Source organism: Balaenoptera ricei, chromosome 7 (assembly GCF_028023285.1).
Source record: "Balaenoptera ricei isolate mBalRic1 chromosome 7, mBalRic1.hap2, whole genome shotgun sequence".
Lineage (NCBI taxonomy): Eukaryota > Metazoa > Chordata > Mammalia > Artiodactyla > Balaenopteridae > Balaenoptera > Balaenoptera ricei.
The window spans coordinates 102,312,589-102,330,641 of NC_082645.1; the positions used below are offsets into that span (position 1 = coordinate 102,312,589).

Here is an 18,053-nt window from a genome sequence, read left to right on the forward strand (position 1 = left end):
AACCAGCCCATCTTCCAGCTCCCTCCCGAATCAATGGCATTTAGCCCCATTTTCAAAGGCTTCTCCCTCCGAAGAAGCAGAGCCTGTGATTCCCCAGGGGCTGATGACCCTCCAAGAGCCCAGGAGTCCCTCTTCATCTCTGCCCCTAGTCCCTCTTGCTGCAGTGTTGCCCATTCCCCTGGCCATTGCCCTGGTGACTGCTCACCACCCAGCGAGGCCTCGCACAGCAGCCTCTGCTCCCCTCCCTCCCCACCCTGCAGCACTAAGGTCTGCCTCAGTGATGGGCAAACCAACTCTGGATCCAGCTGGGCTGGAGGCTGAAGCCAAGACTAAGGCCCAGTGCCTAAGTCGTGGGGCCTGCTCACCCTCCCAGCCCCTCTCCCCACTCCGGAATTGAGCTGAGCAATTCTACAGAGGAGGCTGCGAGGGACGCCCACCAAACAAGCAGATGTTAGGCATTGTCCGCCTCCCCCGTCCCCCGCGTCCCAGGGACTCGCCGCATCTTCCTCCTTCCCTTCCGAATACTTACATCTTCCTCAAGGCTTTTCCGTGTGTTTCCACCCCGGAAGGCTCCTTCTCCCTGGAGACGAAGAAAAGGCAATCAGAGAGGGGAGTTGAGGAAAGTCATCGAAAGGTATCAGGTCTTTCATCTGCTGGGTGTGGCAGTGGTGGGGGTGAGGGCTTGGCAGAAGGGCCTGGGAGGGGGCTTGGTTGTTTGTGTAGCATTTCTTTGTCCACTAACGGCCCGCAAAGCCAATCATACCCTCTCATTTGTGTCTCTCCTGGGGGAGATATTATTATTCCCATTTCTGCAGATGAGAAAACTGAGGCACAGATAGGCTCAGGACTTGCTACAGTCTCACAAATAGAACCTTGGAGGAGTTGGGAGGTGAACCCAAGTCCTCCATCTCTGAGCCCATCACTCCGTGCCGGCCATTGCCAGGAGACGCCTCTCAGCTGCCAGCCTCGGTTTCCCCACCACATGACCCACCCACCTCCTTTCCTTCCTCCTCCACGTAGCCTTGAGGAAATCGTCTGTCTCTCTGCTAAGTCAGAAAGACGTGTTTGGAAAGATCTGCCTGGCTTTCTCACATTCTACATATCTAACAAAGAAGCCCACATTTAACCACGGGCCTCTCCCTCCCCGTCTGCCTAGCTCCCCAGCAATCCATTTCCGAATACACAAGCGGATGGTCCGATATCCAGCTTTCAATGCCACCCATGTCTCCATCCTTCCCCCAAGTTCCCCAAATCTACTCCAGAAGGGTGTCCTCAAACACATCTGTTCACTTTCCCCCCAATCTTGCTTATGCTTTCCCGGCCTCCCCAGGCGCTCACCCCGCCCTACCTGCTGTCACTCACCGTGTCCACTACATTCTTCGGAGCAGTTTCAGTGTTGACGGGCTGTGGGCAGAGGGAGAAAACAGCATGAGGCCTCAGGGCAAACATCCCCAGGTTGGCTCTCTCCCCGGGGCTGGTGGCCGTGATGGGCAGAAGGCCTCCTGAGATAGCACTGATGGTGCCAACCCAAGACTCAGACATAATGTGCTGACCCCAAGCTTGGGGGGCAGAGTCTGGAAAATGAAAGACAATCCTATTGGTCCTAGAACCATCCAGCTTGACAAACCTCACTAAGGCCCCTAACTCCGACAGTCACCGACCCCTCAAAAAGGAACAAGGAGCGAGTAAGTGACTCTTGTTCCTACCTGCCAGGCATGTGTGCCTACACCAGCCGCTTCATTTATTCACAAGAACCCAGTGAGGTAAGTACTATTACTACCTTTGAGCCCCACTTTACAAATAAAGAGAAATTAGATGAGTGGATCAAAGCCATTGACTACTAAGGGGGACAAAAGGGTTGGAACCCCATCTTGGGTCTCTACACTTCATGCTGTGTGAAACCACAGCAGCCCCGGATACCAGGCCTGCCAGAGTCTTCATGCTTCAGTGGGCTTTCAAGGGCCATCCCCACCTTTGGCCCTGCCCCCTTGCAGACCTCAATTTCCTTGCCCCAAAACTCTCTTCCATCCAGACCCCTTGCTATTCCCACATCCGGGCTTTTGTTTGCAGAGGAGCTTCTCCTCTTTTCTTACTAGCTCTCCTCCTCCATGAAGCCCTCCCTGAACACCCCCAGCAAAGGGGTCTCTCTCTCCCACCTCAGAACTCCAGTAAGCCTTACTGTCTGAGCTACTTATCTGGTCCTCAGCGTGTGAATAATCTCATTGTGGGAATATGTCTAATTCCCCAACTCTTGTTTTATTTTTATTTGTGATTCTTATCCCACCTGCCTCCGAAACAGATTCAAAGCAGCATTTTAAGGCAACTGAGTTGCCTTAGCCCTCGGGCCGGAGACTGTGCTGTATGTGTAGCAAGCCGTCAATAAACACCTGTGGACTGATCCTGTCCCTCATCCTGGTGCCATCCTTCCCTTGCGCAGACCAACTTCCTACTAAAGGCATCCTGAAACGTGGGCTCCTCGGACTCCCCCATAATGAGAGAGAAACTTCCCATTCCAGGGCCACCTCCTGACCACGGTCTCCAGGGCTCCATTTCCAACTCAGTGATGTGGTTAGAGGGGCCCTTGAATCACACAGATGGACATGGACATGAATGTCAAGGTCATGGAAACAAGCCTGTGCTGAGATGACTATGGACCAGGTTTAAACAGTGGGTCTCTGAAGAGGAAACACCTGCCCCAACCCCATCCCGGGACCTGAGGGTGAGCTGCTCATGTCTGAAGACATGGGAGTGGACAGAATGACCTCTGAAATGTTCTGGCATCTGGGAGGAGAACTGGGCCAAGATAGGGATGGAGGAAGGAAGTGGGCTGAGCTGAAGGCAGTAGTGCTCTTTCTAAAAACGCCCAGACTTTCCCCCTACTGCCCGGGAGACAAGAGACTGAGGCCAAAACTTCTTTCCAGGTGGATGAAACCCCCTGTGTGGTTCAGGGTCAAGGCAGCTTGGGAGGGTTGAGGGAAGACAGAGTCCAGGAACGGAGCAGGAGCTGGGGAGTCGTATCAGCCAGCGCCTCCCAGCCCCCTAGGTGGGCCCACCTGGAGTCTGAGGATGGCTCTGCAAGGGGAGTCAAGATGCCACATTCTGTCCCCACCCAGCCCAGCCCTAATCCTCACCTAGCCAGCCCCCAGAACCCCATTCCTGAGCCATAGGCCACCGGGCAGGAGGCAAATGAGCCCACAGGAAATCCCCCAGGATCCCTTCCCCAGACTGAGCTCTAGGAGCTGCCTGACAATCAGGACCAGGGTCTCCCCTCAGCCTCCAACCACCACCCGGCCCCATCCCGGGGAGTCCTCGGCAGCAGTGCCAGCCTGCCCCAGCCCTCTGAGCCTCCACCCATCTCTTCTGGTCCAGGGCTCTGTAATGCTCACGTGGAGACCATGGGCTGGGCAGAACGGGCCAACTGCCCCCGCTCTGAGCTGCTCTGGCTTCCTGTGGGGAGGAGAAGGCCTGGAGGGCAGATCACAGGGACCTTCTGCGTGCAGAGTCTACACAACAGGACTGACTCTGAACCCAGATCTCCCAGTTCCAAAGCCCTCACTCTTCACAGTCTATATACTCAGCCTCCCTGACTCGGGGTGGGGTGGTGGTCAGAAAGTTCAGAACTGGGGTGGGATGGAGCAACCGGAGACAGAGTACCTGCCCCAGGCCCATTACAGGCCCTGAAGAGCCCCTCGTCCTGCTCTGGGGAAAGCCTCCCAAGAGACCCCGACGGGGCAGAGCAGAGGGAGAGCCGGGGGTCTCAAACTTTAGTGTGCCTCCCAATCACCTGGAGGGCTGCTGATGGACACACGGGTGGCTGGGCCCTCCCCAGAGGGTCGGATCCAGTAGCCTAGAGAGGGACTCAAGAATGTGCATTTCTAACAGGTTTCCAGGTCTGGGGATGACACTTTGAAAACCACTGGTCTAGTCTGACAGCATTGGCAGCAGACAGCTGGGCCACGTCCTGACTCTCTCTGCTACTAACTCTGTGACCTCAAGCAGGTCACTCTGTCCTTGCTGCTCTTCAGCAGGAAGGCATGGTCCTCTTTTGTGAGAAGCAAATGAGATGAAGCACAGAAAGCACTTAGAACGGGGCCTGGCACTTAGGAAGCTCTCAGTAAATGTGAGCTGTTATTTATCAGCTGTGACTGCACAGGTCCAAGGCCAGGCCCTCTCCCAGCCCACTCTGCCCCACCTTGCCCCACCTTGACCCTCCTGCCCCGTCCCTCCTGGGTCTGACACAGTGCAGACCAGGGAGTCAACATTAGAAACCACAGGCCTCAGCAGGGCAAGAGAAACTTCTCTCCCTGCCAGCAATCATCTGAGCACCAGCCCCTCTGCTCCCACCCCTTCCCCACACCAGCTGGAGGCCAGCCACAGGGCCAGCCATCAGACGCCTGCCTTCAACATACTGGTGGAGAGGCCTTCTGAGGAGCTAAAAATTTCCAAAAACCCCTTCCAACCCCAACACCCAGTGTTTTCCTGCAGTGTTTGCAAACACAGCCCAGCAGGCACGCTGCGCTCCCCACCCCTCCCTTCCACCCCAGTCCTCCTGGGATTGAAGTCCTGCTTCTCGCTTTCCATTCACTGCCAGCTCTGGGGCTACTGGGAATGAAAAAGGCGAGGGAACTCATCATGGGGCGGGGTGGGGGTGCGTGTTCTCCCCTGAGGCTGCCCCTGCCCTAGGCCCTGCAGGGAAGCTTGGGTATACTAGGGAAAGCTCCCAGGCCATCAGGGCTGTGGTCTCCCGAGGCCACAGCCCCAGAGTTTCAGTGGCTGGCAGAGACCCACTAAGCCTCGGCTGTCACCCTACCGTTAGCACGGAAACATACACACACACACCATCTTTGCACACCACTCCTCAGACACCATCTCCTCCCTCCCCATTTCACAGATGGGGAAACTGAGGTACAGAGAGGTGCGGGTATGTCTCGCCCAGCTTCTCACAGTGAGGTGCATAGCAGGACTCGGGTGGGCACCCAGGTTTTATAAAGCCCATCACTGAGCTCACCCACTGCCCCTCACCCCAATCCCCAGCCAGCCTGCAGGTAGGGTTAGCTCTTGGCTCTTGGTTGGCGGACTCTGCTCTTCCTTCTTCCTCAGACTCAGCTGTAGAAGGATGAAGCAGACAGAACCCCGACAAGGATGGCGCCTCTCCACCTGGCCCCTCCCCCTGCCCAATCCCAAGACGAACCCAGGCTTTCCAAAGCTGAGGGTAGCCAAATCACTGCCCCACCAGGGGTCTTCCAGAATGCTTCTTGCTCCCAAGCAGGACAACTCGAACCCAGCTCAGGAGCAGGTGGCAGAGTTTAGACCTGGTGCCACTTGACGGCCAAGTCTTGCTATCTGTGGATCACTCTGCTCCGGGGCCTCAAACCCGGGAGTCTGGAGCAAGGGAAGGACTAGAGTGAGGCCCTTAGGGCAGAAAATTTAAGGAGGCATTTAGTCTCAGGATGCACAACCCTGAGAGCAATACCTTCTCCAATTTTGCACCCCAGGTGCCTCACTTGCCTTACCTCTTCCTGGCCCTGGTCTGGAGGTGCATTTTCATAACGTTACTGCAGTAACAACAATTACTCAGCAGGTACTATTGATGCCTTGGGCTTAACATTGGGCTCTTTGCTTTCACGATCATCATTCCTCATAACCAATGCTCACAAGGCAAGCATTATCCCATTTTACAGGTGAGGAAACTGAGGGCCCGAGAGATTAAATAACCTGGCCAAGGTCACACAGCCTGTAGATAAGGACAGCTGGTATTTGAATGCCACTCCTTACATCCCCCTCATGCTCTGTCTCTTCTCCCTGGCCGTAATCTTCATTCAGTTCCTCTTACTCCTAATCAACTGCCCTCCTGTTGGGAACAAGCTTTCTGCGGCTTAAAGACTAATTGTCTCAGGTCCTCAGGAGGAAAAGGCTTCTTCAATGCACTTCCAGAGGAAGAGGAGGAAATGGGCTGCAATAGGAGAGACTGGGACCAGACATCAGAGAGAACTTCCTGAATGTGAGGGGCTGTGAACCACAGTGTGGATAAGGGAAGCTGCACATCCTTTCCTCAACTTTTTGGGGGCTTTTTTCCAAAAAAAGACATGCATGCCCTCTCCATGCGTTTACCCACCCCCAACGGTGTGGGCCTGAGGAGGGGCCGGTCTGCAGAGGCTGCAGTGGCTGGGATAACTGCCTGGAGGTTCACGCAGTACGACATTTCGGTGGCCTGCAGGGAGGGTGAGCTGGGAAAAAATGTATCTGTGGGCTGCTGTTCTGGAGGAAGGAAAAGGCAGAGGGCCATAGCGGGTGGGGGGAGGTGCCCAAGCCCTGGACTGGGGGGAGGGGGGCCGGCGCAGAACGCGGACTCAGCCTCCAGAGGAACATTCCGTCCAGAAATTCCTCACACCCTCCCCCCTTCCACCCCTCCAGCTCTCTCCACTCTTGCCCCCTGGGAGGCCTGGAATCCGGGCAGTTTTTCAGGACAAAAAAGACCCCATGACATCACATCTACTGCCACTGGACAGACGGACTGGGAGGTCAGGGCCAGCGCTGCCTGCCTGTCAGGAGAGGAAGGGAGCTGGCAAAGGAGTGGGGGGCGGGCTAGGATGTCCTCAGCCCCAGGACCCAGAGCACGATATTCTAGGCTCACTCGTTCTCAAAATAGAACCCTAAGCAGATGAAGAGAGGGAACTGAAAGCCAAAGGGAAGGGCAGGGAAGCACCATTAATGGGGCACTTAGAGGGGGCGTGGCTGGGAGGGCACATAGCAGACCCCACAGCCAGTCGGGGGACCAGCACCTTGGTAACAACAAAAACACACAGCAGCGGCAGCAGGGAAGCACTCTGAATGAGGAAAAACTGAGTTTCCGGGGAGGTTGGCGAGCTCCACGTGAGCACAGGTCAGCCCCTCGCCCCGTGTTATTTCCCAGCATCCCCGGAAGGGAGAGCTTCAACACGGAGCGCAAGGGGCTGGAGAGAGGGCGCCGGCAGCCCAGGTCCCATGAGTGTTTGGGGGAAGTCGCTCCAGGGGCCATATCCTCTCCCAGGCAGGCAGAGGCCACCAGAGTAAAAGAACAGGCTGGATGTGATTAAATGGAACATGACGCCTGATTTTCCCTGCACCCCCAGGGAGGGGATTGGGCAAGCCCACTCCTGTCCTCAGGGCCCCCCACAATTCACCCCGAGGGACCCAGCACCCGACTCCAGGTTGCTGAGGCGAGGCAACTGCGGACTCCCCCGCCCCACCCCATCCTGCTGGAATATTTCTCACACCCTCCTGCCACACTCCCCTCCCCAGGATGCTGTTCTCCTCCCTCTCAGCCAGGGGCTCTCTGTGCCTCCCCAGGCCCTTCCTCCATGTGCCTCTGACCGCCCTTGCACAAATCCTCCGCCCCATGCTGAGCACCTGCCCCAGCCTCGTGTCTGGTCTACCCAGCCCTCTTCCTGGCAGCCCCCTCTCCACCGAGCCACACCCCACCGCTGGCAGCAGACTCCCACTCTCAAAGCGTGCTTTGGGTCACTTCCCCACTCAAGGACCCACAATGGCCCTTAGTGCTTGGCTCATCAAGTTCAAGTTCCCCAACCTGGCTCTGGATTCCTCCCTTATCTGGCCGCCTCTTCCTCGGGTAGACTCCACTGCCTTCCCCCCTCCCCTATCTGCAGACTCTGCTCCCATCTCATCACTCCCCACCACCATGCCACACTACTCTCGCCTCCATTCCCACACCCAGGCTCTTCCCACAGGCACCCCAGCCAGCCCCACCAAGGTGAGACAAGATTGCCTGGCCCCTCATCCCCCCAGCGAGGACACTGGATTTGCTCCGGCCTCCATCAGGCTTGGTCATTTGCACCAAGGCCCTACCCCTTCTCTGTTCCAGCCCTGCCACCTTCTGGAAGGCACTCTCTCCTTCCCTCCTCTCTTCCATTTGCTCAAATCTTAACCTGGACTTGGAACAGCAGGCAGACTTCCTCAACCAGCGCAGCACAGATGGACTGCAGCACCCCCTGGGCCCCAAAGCCACCTCCAGTCAGAACCCCCGAGGAGGGCACTAATTCATTTCCACCGTAGAGTTCTCTCTCTCTCTCCCACACTGAACAGGGTCCCTGGAGGGCAGGGCCCTTCACCCAACTGGGGCCTCTCCCAGTGGGGGTCAAAGGGGAGGTGGTAAGCACATTCATAAGTGCCTTGACCTCTGGAGACCATGTCCCTTCACAGCCCAGCTTAAGGGCGGGACCTCAGTGGGCCCTGAGGACTTCTACCTAAGCTCCCCCCCAGGGAGGGAAACTCCCATCTGCACCCTAACAGGCGTCAGTGAGTATGTGTTCCAGTGACAGCAACTCCCTAAGACAGCCCCAATGGGCCTTTTTAGGTGTTAGAAAGCTCTTCTTTACACCCAAGTCTCCCCCTCTTTATGAGACCCTCCATCTACGAGGTTCTACTTTGGAGAGCAACAGAAAGGAAGCCAGCTTGTCCTTCAAGACGTTCTCTCTCCTATTCTGCACCTGCCCGTATTCTCCCTCTCCAGACTAAGCAGTCTAGGTAGTGCACAAACTGGATTTCCAACCTCCCTCATCACTCTTGGAATCAAGACTCTCTCGGGCTCATTTCTCCTGGCATTGTTCCATTTTCCAGAATCTCCCAAAGATGGCCACCCATGGCCCCCTCAGTGCCCTCGGATGAAATGCATCAGGGCTGGGAGTTCGAATGAACTAAAGCAACTTTTGGCCACTCTCCCTGATGGAGAGCAAGATGGTAGCGCCAGGCTGCGGGGCTCCACGTGCTTCTCTGGTCCCTTCTCTTCTTCCAAGAGGCAGCGTGATGCCTCCTCGCCCCAGGGGCACCTTGAGAAAGTCATTTGAAAATCTCAGGACCACCACCTCACAACCATTAGGATGGCTACTATCCAAAAAAATAAATAAATAAATAAATAAATAAAAGAAAGAAAAGGAGAGGAGAGAAAACAAGACAAGAGAAAAGAAGAGAGTTTTGGCAAAGATGTGGAGAAATTAGAACCTTTGTGCGCTACTGGTGGGAATATAAGATGGTACAGCCGCTGTGGGAAACAGTATGGTGGTTCCTCCAAAAAAATCAGAAACAGAATTACTATATAATCCAGCAATTCAATTTTTGAGTATATACCCAAAGTAACTGAAAGCAGGGACTCAAAGAGATATTTACACACCCATGCTCACAGCAGCATCATTCACAGTAACTAAAACATGGAAATAACCCAGGTGTCCATCGACAGATGAATGAATCAGTAAAATGTGGTATATACACACATTGGAATATTATTCGGCCTTAAAAAGGAAGGACAGGGCTTCCCTGGTGGCGCAGTGGTTGAGAATCTGCCTGCCAATGCAGGGGACACGGGTTCGAGCCCTGGTCTGGGAGGATCCCACATGCTGCGGAGCAACTAGGCCCGTGAGCCACAACTACTGAACCTGCACATCTGGAGCTTGTGCTCCGCAACAAGAGAGGCCGCGACAGTGAGAGGCCCATGCACCACGATGAAGAGTGGCCCCCGCACACCGCAACTAGAGAAAGCCCTCGCACAGAAACGAAGACCCAACACAGCCAAAAATAAATTAATTAATTAATTTAAAAATAAAGGAAGGACATTCTGACACATGCTACAACATGGATGAACCTTGAGGACATTATGCTAGGTGTAATAAGACAGTCACAAAAGGACAAATATTGTATGAATCCACTTACATGAGGTACTTGAGTAGTCAGATTCAGAGAGACAGAAAGTAGAATGGTGGTTGGCAGGGACTGGGGAGTTCTTATTTAATGGGTGCAGAGTTTTTTGTTTTACAAGATAAAAAGCCTTCTGGAGGTGGATGGTGGTGATTGTTGTGCAATGAAATGGATGTATTTAATCCACTGACTGTGCACTCAAAAATGGTTAAGATGGTAATTTTTATGTTACATGTATTTTACCATAATTTTTGAAATGAATTAGAGCAAAAAATAAATCCCAGGGCCTCAGTTTCCTCCCCTGGGAAAGAGCAGGATTTGACTAGATGGCCTCCAGTCCTCTCACTCCTATGGCTCCGTGCCTACTGCATCTCCACCTGCCTTCCAGAAGCCCTGGCACTCAGCAGAAAAGAACCTTGCAGCCCCAGCATGAGAACAGTCCTGGCACAAGGCAGGCGTTCAGGAGATGATGCTGGATGGATGGCAGATAGATGGATGGATAGACCTGCCCCTAAATCCCAGGCCTGCTGGCAAATGGAGAAGCCAGCTCATGGCTGGCACTGTTTAGAAGAAGAAACCCAGGAGAAGCCCACTTGGCAATATCAGTTATTTACATCAGCAGCAAGTACTGAGGGTATCGGGGAGAAAGCAGGCCCAGGAATCCACAACCCCAGTCCTGACCCCAGCCCTTGCCACCGCTGCATGACTATGAATCAGTCACCTGGCCTTTCTGAGCCCCACTTTGCTCTTCTCCCCAGGAAGGGCTCACACCTGTCCAGACCTTCACACAAGTCACTGTGGGCTCGGGGTGGCCCGGTGTCAGGGTAAGGGTTCTGAAAACCGCAGCTGCTGTGCAAGCCAGTCATGTTTGTCATTATTATGGTTACGAGTGTGGACCATACTGAGTCGAAATCCCAGTGCCCCCTTCAAATAGCTCTGTGGCCTTAGGCCTCAAGTGTGTTCCTCATCTGAGACACTGGGATAATCACAGCACCTTCCTCACTGCATCACTGTGAAGGATAAATGAGTTTATTTTCATACAACTTTCACAACAAAGGTCTGCAAAGAAAGTTCCATACAAGGGTTAACTTTTCGCTATTGCTCTGATTACTATTATAGGTGAAACCAACCTGGCATTCCCATTCCCCATCCACCTCCCCCACCGCAGACTCTCCACCCCACCTGCGATGGGTTTCGTTGCACAGGACATTTCAAGCATCTGCCACGGGGCTGGCCTGCGGAGGAGAAGCAGTGCCCACACGGCTCTCCCCCCCCTACCAGGTCTCCTGGGTGCCAGGCCGTACGTGCAGAAGGGCTCATATCTGGCCCACCTGGGTGGCCACTCCACTTGGCCATCACCCTTGGGAAGTTTCTTTTGACTCTTATTTTTCAGAAGTTGAGAAAACCTGCTTCAGCACTTTCCAAGGATCAGGAGCGCCCACGGCAAACACACCCTCACCCCTCTCCATCCTGCCCCCGCCGGTGGACCCCACAGGAGGGAGGTGACCCTAGAAGCCTTCTACCCAAGGCCTTGGGCAACATCTGTTGAGTAAGACGAAAACATGGGTTGAAGATTAAGCCACTCTGCCCTGGCTGGCCTGGCACGGGCTGGAAAATGTGTTTGGCTGGCAGGGCACAGAGGCTGGCAGAAATCCTGGGCCCAGGGATGAGTGGTCCCAATCCCAGGGGGTTAGGACTGAAGTAAGATGGGTGAGAAGGCCAGAGGGAGAGCTGGGGGCATGGAGAAAACTTGACAAACACACAGACACACAGTGTGAAGCAAGAGGGAAGGGGCGGGGAGGCCAGAGACCAGCCCTACAGAGGCTGAAGGCAGGCAGCAAAGGGAAAAGGAAGGAAAAATAAAACCCGCCCTTTCCTCCCTCTTGTGAACCTGCTCAAAGCACTCGCCTGCCTGCCTGCCTGCCGTGAGGAAACAGGTGCTGAGTGCTCTCTGGGGGAAGCCAAACTTTCTCCCGGCTTCCCCTGGGCCACTTTCCCTCCCCGGGGACAGCAGCTGAGTTTCCAGCTAGAGGCTGGCCCCTCTAATAGGCCCCCACGGCCCACCAGTAAGGGATAGAGGACAGCTGTCCTATTTATTGAGCACCTAATCTGTGCCGGGCATCTGGCTGAATGCCTTTCTTCCAGCCACTCAGTAAACGTGCACTGAGCACCTACTGTGTGCCAGACAGTGGGGATACAGCAATGAACACAAAGGACAGAAATCCCTTGTCATCATAGAGTTCACATGCTAAACATGTTAGGGGAGTCTTTTAAACAAGATAAGCAAGTAAGATGGTGACATATGCTGAGGGGCAAAGAAAGCAGGGAAGGGAGAGAGGGTTGCTGGGGGAAGGGAAATCTGACACTTGAGTAAAGACCTCAAGGAGGGAAAGAGCCTGGCAAGTATCTGCAGGAAAAGCTTTGCAAGTGCAAAGGCCCTGAGGCAGCATCTTCCTGGTATGTTCAAGGACCAGCAAGAAGGCCAGGTAGTTGCAGCAGAGTGAGTGAACGAGGGAGTTTCTGAAGACGAGGTTAGAGAGGAAATCTGTCTATTGTGCAGGGTTGTGTAGACTCATGGAAGAACCTGGGCCTTTACTCCAAGTGGTGGGTAGCCACTGGAGGATTCTGAATACAGATTAATTCAGTGAGTTAATTTGCTCCTTTCATTTTCCTCACAGCCTTATTAGGTAGGTACTATTACTAAGTCCCAACCCGCAGAGGGGAAACTCAGGTCCAGAGAGGTTAAGCAATGTGTCCACGGCCACAGACCCAGGGCCTGGGGAGCCGGGATTCAGAGGGAGGCAGTGGAACTCCCTCGCTCTTTGACCACTGCTGGGGGAGGGGGGAGGGGGCAGGTCCTGACTCAGATGGGAAAACCTCTGGTGTCACAAGCACTCCACCACCAGATGGCTGATCCAACCTCCGCGAAGATCAGAGCCCCCCCTGCCCAGATGGGGCACATCACAGAGATGGGAAGCTTCCACAACCTCGCTCAGGCAGGAGTCCCTTCTGGTATCTGACTGCAATCCCTCCAGCCAGAATGCCAACCTATTCCCTTCTGTTCCAACCCCTGACCCTTCCTCGCGTAAACAAAGCTCACAAGACTCCCAGAGGTCAGGCGTCCGGCTTCTGCCTGGAGAGCCCTAAACCCCGGAGACCCCCAGCCACACTAGACCAGCCAAGGACGTTCTGTTCTCAGCAGCGAAGTGGAAGTTGGGTTGAAATGATGAGACGTAGGCTCACCCCTCCCCACCCGCCCTCCACGGTGTCCCTCCACAGTCCCAGAGGGATTTCTCCCTGGCAGCTCCAAACCAGGCCTGCGCTCTGGCCTCATCCCCACAGCACCCCACTCCCACCCCCTGCTGTTGTCAGATGACCTTCAACTGAGCTCTGCGTGAATAATACTCCACATCTGGAGCCGCACAGCCACGCAGTGCCGAGGCCCAGAAGGGTTTGAGCCCAGTGAGATTAGGAAAGAGGGGCCGATGCAAGGAAGGGAAAGAGCTAAGCAGAGCCTGGGCCGGGAGGGCAGAGAGCAGGGACACTGCTGTGGGTCCAAAGACAGCTAAGAGTCACAAGCACTTTGGCATACTTTTTTTTTGCATACTTTATTTCATTCCACCGATGACCCTGAATGGGGGGTGGGGGGGGGAGGGAGGAGGGATATGTATCAGGACGGAGAAAGCCTTTGGAGCATCCAGTGCAATCCCTCTCTTTGACGGAGAGGGAAACTGAGGCCCAGAAAGAGGGCAGGGACTGGCACATTGTCATACGGCAAACAGGTGTTAGAGGAGAAAAGGCCAGGAGACCTGAGTGAGATTCCAGTATCCAAACTGAGCAAGTCACCGAACGGGTGTGCAGATACCTCCTGGCACCCTTGCCGCCTCCCCCAGACTCCCACCCACATCAGTGTCACCATAGGCACCTCCACACCAGCCAGTCGGATGGTGCCCACGGGGGCCCTCCGTGACGCACCCCACGCGCAAACGCACACACAGGCACCTGCACGCAGGCAGGCGCTTCCCTCTCCAGGCTCCAGGGCCCCGCCTGCCTCCTGTGCTGGGCTGGGGAGCAAGAGGGACCTCTGAAGGGAAAGAAGGCAGAGAGACGGCAGGGAGGGAAAAATTCCAAATCAGCCCAGCTGGGATCAGTCTGGAGCAGGCCTCTCTCCACAGCCCACAACTCACAGGAGTCCTGCCCCATCCATGCTTTTCTGGAAACCTGATTGGCAGAGAGAGGGAGGAGCGGGGGATGCGGAGAGAAGGCAGAAAAGCGGAGTCAGCGAAGGAGACTGGAGGTGGAACAGGCCACCTGAACGTGAGCAACTGCCCAGGTGTCTGGACCCTTGTGGGTCATGCCATCCTTCCCCCTGCCTCCAGCCAAAGGGTACCTGACCAGGGACCAGGCGGGTGGAAGGAGATGCCATTCCCTGGTTCTGTAAGCCCCAGGACAACAGGCACCTGGCCAGGCCTAGAGACAGGCGAGATGTCCTTTTATGGGTTTTTCCAAGGACTTAAGTCTCAAGATTGAAATAGGAGGCCCCGCATCTCATGAAGTCATGAAAGGACCTCGTGACTCATTTCCTCCCAGTCCAGCTTCGGTCTCGGGACATGGCCCCTTCCTCGTCATTACCTAATGGCCCAGCACCCATGGGGGCTACCAGCATGCTTGGGTCTCAAGCAAGCTGCAGCGGGAGCTGAGGAAAGAGGGGAGGCAGGGCTGGCAGGACAGGGCATGGGCTTTCACTCACCACCAGTTCATGGCTGGATGGCGGAACGCAGGGGGCAGCCACCTGTGGGAGGAACAGAGAAAGGGCAAGGTTAGCATCTTTCATCCCCAGAGAAAACCAGGGCCTCCTGAGATCATTCCGCTCCCCGCCACCCCGTGCTGGACACCCCTTCCTTCAGTTCACAAACACTGACACTCTCCAGCGGGGAGACTGTGTAGCAACACAGAAAGCTGCTTAGGCAATAACACTCAGGGGGTGGGGGGAGCAGCAGAAGGCAAAAGTGAAATGGAAGTCACATATTTTAAACTCCGTAAAAAAATATGCAGAAAAACTGGAGGTCAAAGCACCTGGGTTAAGGCAATAAGAATAAAGATTTTTTTTTCTTTGCTATATGTTCTAAATTTTCTACAATATGGTAAGATTTAATTTTTTCAAAAATTAAAGACCTCTAGAAAAGGAAGAGTCACCTCCTCCATTCTCCCAAATGCCAAGGTACCTCACCCAAAGGTCACAGCTGCAGACAGCTGGCAAAGTTTCCCAGATCATGCAGGGAAACAGGCTGGGGAAGGGCCTGTCGACTCTTCCGAAGGCGGCCACATCGCTAATAGAGGTGGAAGGCCTTGAAGAGTGCAAGCACCCTCCGGGGGTGAGCTAAGACTGTCATCATCCTCGTCTTCTTCTCTAATGGGGGACGGGGGTGGCCATGTGGCCTCAAGACAGAGGGAGAGGGCAGGGAGGGGGCTGGACAACACTCCCTGAGATAACACTCCCTCCCCAGGGGCCGGGCAGCCAAACCACTACCCTGACAATTAGCAGGGGCCTTTATCAGAGACTCAATGTGTTCCTTTCTTCTAGCTGGGACACGTTTTTCTTGGAGCTCATACCTCAACCTTGGCTCTAATTCCTGACCCAAACACCAGGCAGGGGGCCCACAGAGGGGACAGCGGGGGAAGCTCTCCCGCCCCTCACCCCCCACTCCGGGCATGAGGGTGTCTGGACATAAGCCGTGGATCGCCAGAGTGGGGGGCTGCCTCCTCAAACAGTGGGCAACCCGGGCCCCCGCCCCAGCCGACAGCCCGGGCTACAGCTGGCTGTTCATAGAAGCCTCACCCTCAGCTGGGCCCTTCCTTCACCTGACCCTGTTCTAGCATCTGACCAGCCCCAGGGATCACCCAGCTTGACATACCCGCCTAGGAGGGAACCATACCTGTGGGACGGTGTGTCCCGGGCTCTGGAAGGGGTGGAGAGGCTGGGAGGTAGCACCCCTGGGTTCTTGACCCGGCCACACTGCAGGCTCCCTGCCCACCTCATTCTCCAGCAAAGAAGCCTGAGTTGAACCTCAGTACCTATCACCCTGTACTCAGCATTACTCTAGGACTTGGGAGAATCACATATGAAGCCAAAAAAAAAAAAAAAAAAAAAAGGAAGGAACAATATCTAACACATATAATGCATATTGAATGTGCACAGGTATCATTATCAATGCCTTACCCATGTTAACTCATGTAATCCTTTCAACAACCCAATAAGGTAGGTACTATTATACCTCCGTTTGAAGTGCAAGGGGCACAGAGAAGTTAAACAACTTGTCCAAGGTCACACAGCTGATCAGTGGCCAAGGGTGGGGTGGAGGATGCCAGAAGAACAGGCCAGAAGGGCAGGAAAGTCCGGAGGTGGCTGCAGCCTTCAAGGCACCCTGCCCACCCGACAAGGTCTCAGCCACGGGGACAATGCTATCCCCTAGGCACCTTGAGGGCAGGAGTCCCGCATCCAGCAGTGGCCTCCTGCCTGTCTCCTCCTGTCCCCAGCCCCAAATCCCACTCTGAGGCTTGTAGGTTTCAACCTCATGGGGCCAGGCTCCCAGCATCTCCTGTCGCCACTCCTCCTATCACCCATGGGCCCTCAAGCCGGGGTGGGAGCGGGTCAATCCACAGAGCAGCGTGCCCTGATCTGCTACTTTCCTTGGAGCTAGAGCTGGGATGAGGCTGGGAACCTAAATGTGGGATCAGCTGCAAGAGGAGGGCATGCTGCCGGCTACTGCCACGGCCTCCCAGCCACGGGCCAGCCACGGGCCAGCCACGTCCACCGCCACCGTCTCCACCTGCAACCCATGAGAGTGGGTGGCTAGTCTCCATTCGGGATTGGGGCTTGGGGAAGTGAGAGAGGGCGTTACGGACACATTTTGAGGCAAGGGCAGGATGGACAGGTGTCCTCTGAGACAAGAGGGAGAGCTGCTCCCCCAGCACCACCCCAAGGCAGTGGAAAAAATGGGACCTGACCCCAGGTCCCTTCCCTGTCCCCCCCGAGGACTGAGATCTGAGGGGCAGCTGAGGACCCTCAGTCCGAGGGCCTGAGGCCTGGGTGCCCCCTCGTGGCCTGCTGCCCCCCAGTGGCCTCCTCCACCCACCGCCCACAGCTGTGCATTCCAGGCCAGCCGGCCAGCCAGCCCACTAACTCTGTTGTGTGTTTCAGTGTTTCTTGTCTCTCTCTATTTTTTTTTTTTTTTTTAAGCAGAGAAATGTTTCCTTAAAAGGCTCTCTCCTTCCCTCCGGCACCCTGGCCCCTGGCCACCCTCTCAGGAGCCTGGAATGTGCCAGGCAGAGCCAGGGCCCCCTGCCACTCTGGCCCGTGCCCTGTGGCCAGCAGTGACCACTCCCACTGGCCCCTGGGGACCTCAGCTAGGAAGCCTCCCTCTGCAGAGGGGGCAGACGCTGGGATGCCCACCATTTGCCTCCCCAGGGCTGGCAGCGTAGGATTTCAGGGCTTGGGCCCAGGAAGTCGGCCTCAGGTAAGCCTCCTCCCCAGGTCTCCCTCCACTACGCATCTGCACACAGTGGGTGCTGGTGGGCCTGAGGCTCAGCCTTTCGATTCTGAAAACTATAACGACAATAAAAGTAGCAGCAGCAGCAAATACTTCCATCGCACTTGCTACATGCCAGGCCCTGCGCTTTGTACTTTGCATAAATTAACTCACTCCATTCTCACAACCACCCTGAGCATCAGTTTTGTGGATGAGGAGACCAAGACACAGAGATTAATCAACTGTCCAGCAGAGAAGGCAGGATGCAAACCCAGCAGTCTGGCTCCAGACAGAGACATGCTCCTGCCCTCTCTGCTGTGTCGACTCTCCTGTAAACACGAATTTCCACAGAGCCATACACAACGAGAGCGGTAACAGGAAGCTTACGGGATGTGCCTATGTGTCTGTTACTGTCCTAAGCCCTTTCCCAGGACTCATTTGATCCTAATAGAAAATGTATGGGTTGGGACTTCTCTGGTGGTCCAGTGGTTAAGACTCCACACTCCCAATGCAGGGGGCCCGGGTTCGATCCCTGGTGAGGGAACTAGATCCCACGTGCTGCAACTAAGAGTCCTCACGCCACCACTAAAAGATCCCGCATGCGGCAACGAAGATCCCGCGTGCTGCAACTAAGACCTGGCGCAGCCAAATAAATAAATATATATTTTTTAAATGTATGGGTTATACATTTGGGTTATTATCTCCATTTCACAGATGAAGAAACGAAGGCACAGAAAGGGTAACAACTTGCCCAAGGCCACTGCAGCAGAACAGTGCGGCTCCGCAATTAGAGAGCCGGGGATGCCGGGATGTGAGTGTTACCAGGCCCAATCGAGG

The 18,053-nt window shown here is 55.1% G+C and overlaps 1 protein-coding gene across 7 annotated transcripts in view; it reads right to left on the reverse strand.

Annotated features, from left to right (window-relative positions):
* TNS1 (tensin 1) overlaps window positions 1–18,053 on the reverse strand; it is a 186,460-nt gene that overhangs the window by 100,834 nt on the left and 67,573 nt on the right. For all 7 annotated transcript variants that reach the window (XM_059928651.1, XM_059928653.1, XM_059928650.1 and 4 more), the window contains 3 exons: window positions 14,438–14,479; window positions 1,363–1,404; window positions 530–580 (listed from right to left, as the gene is read on the reverse strand). The gene's annotated coding sequence lies outside the window, so the exon portion shown is untranslated. The remainder of the gene's footprint in view (window positions 1–529; window positions 581–1,362; window positions 1,405–14,437; window positions 14,480–18,053) is intronic.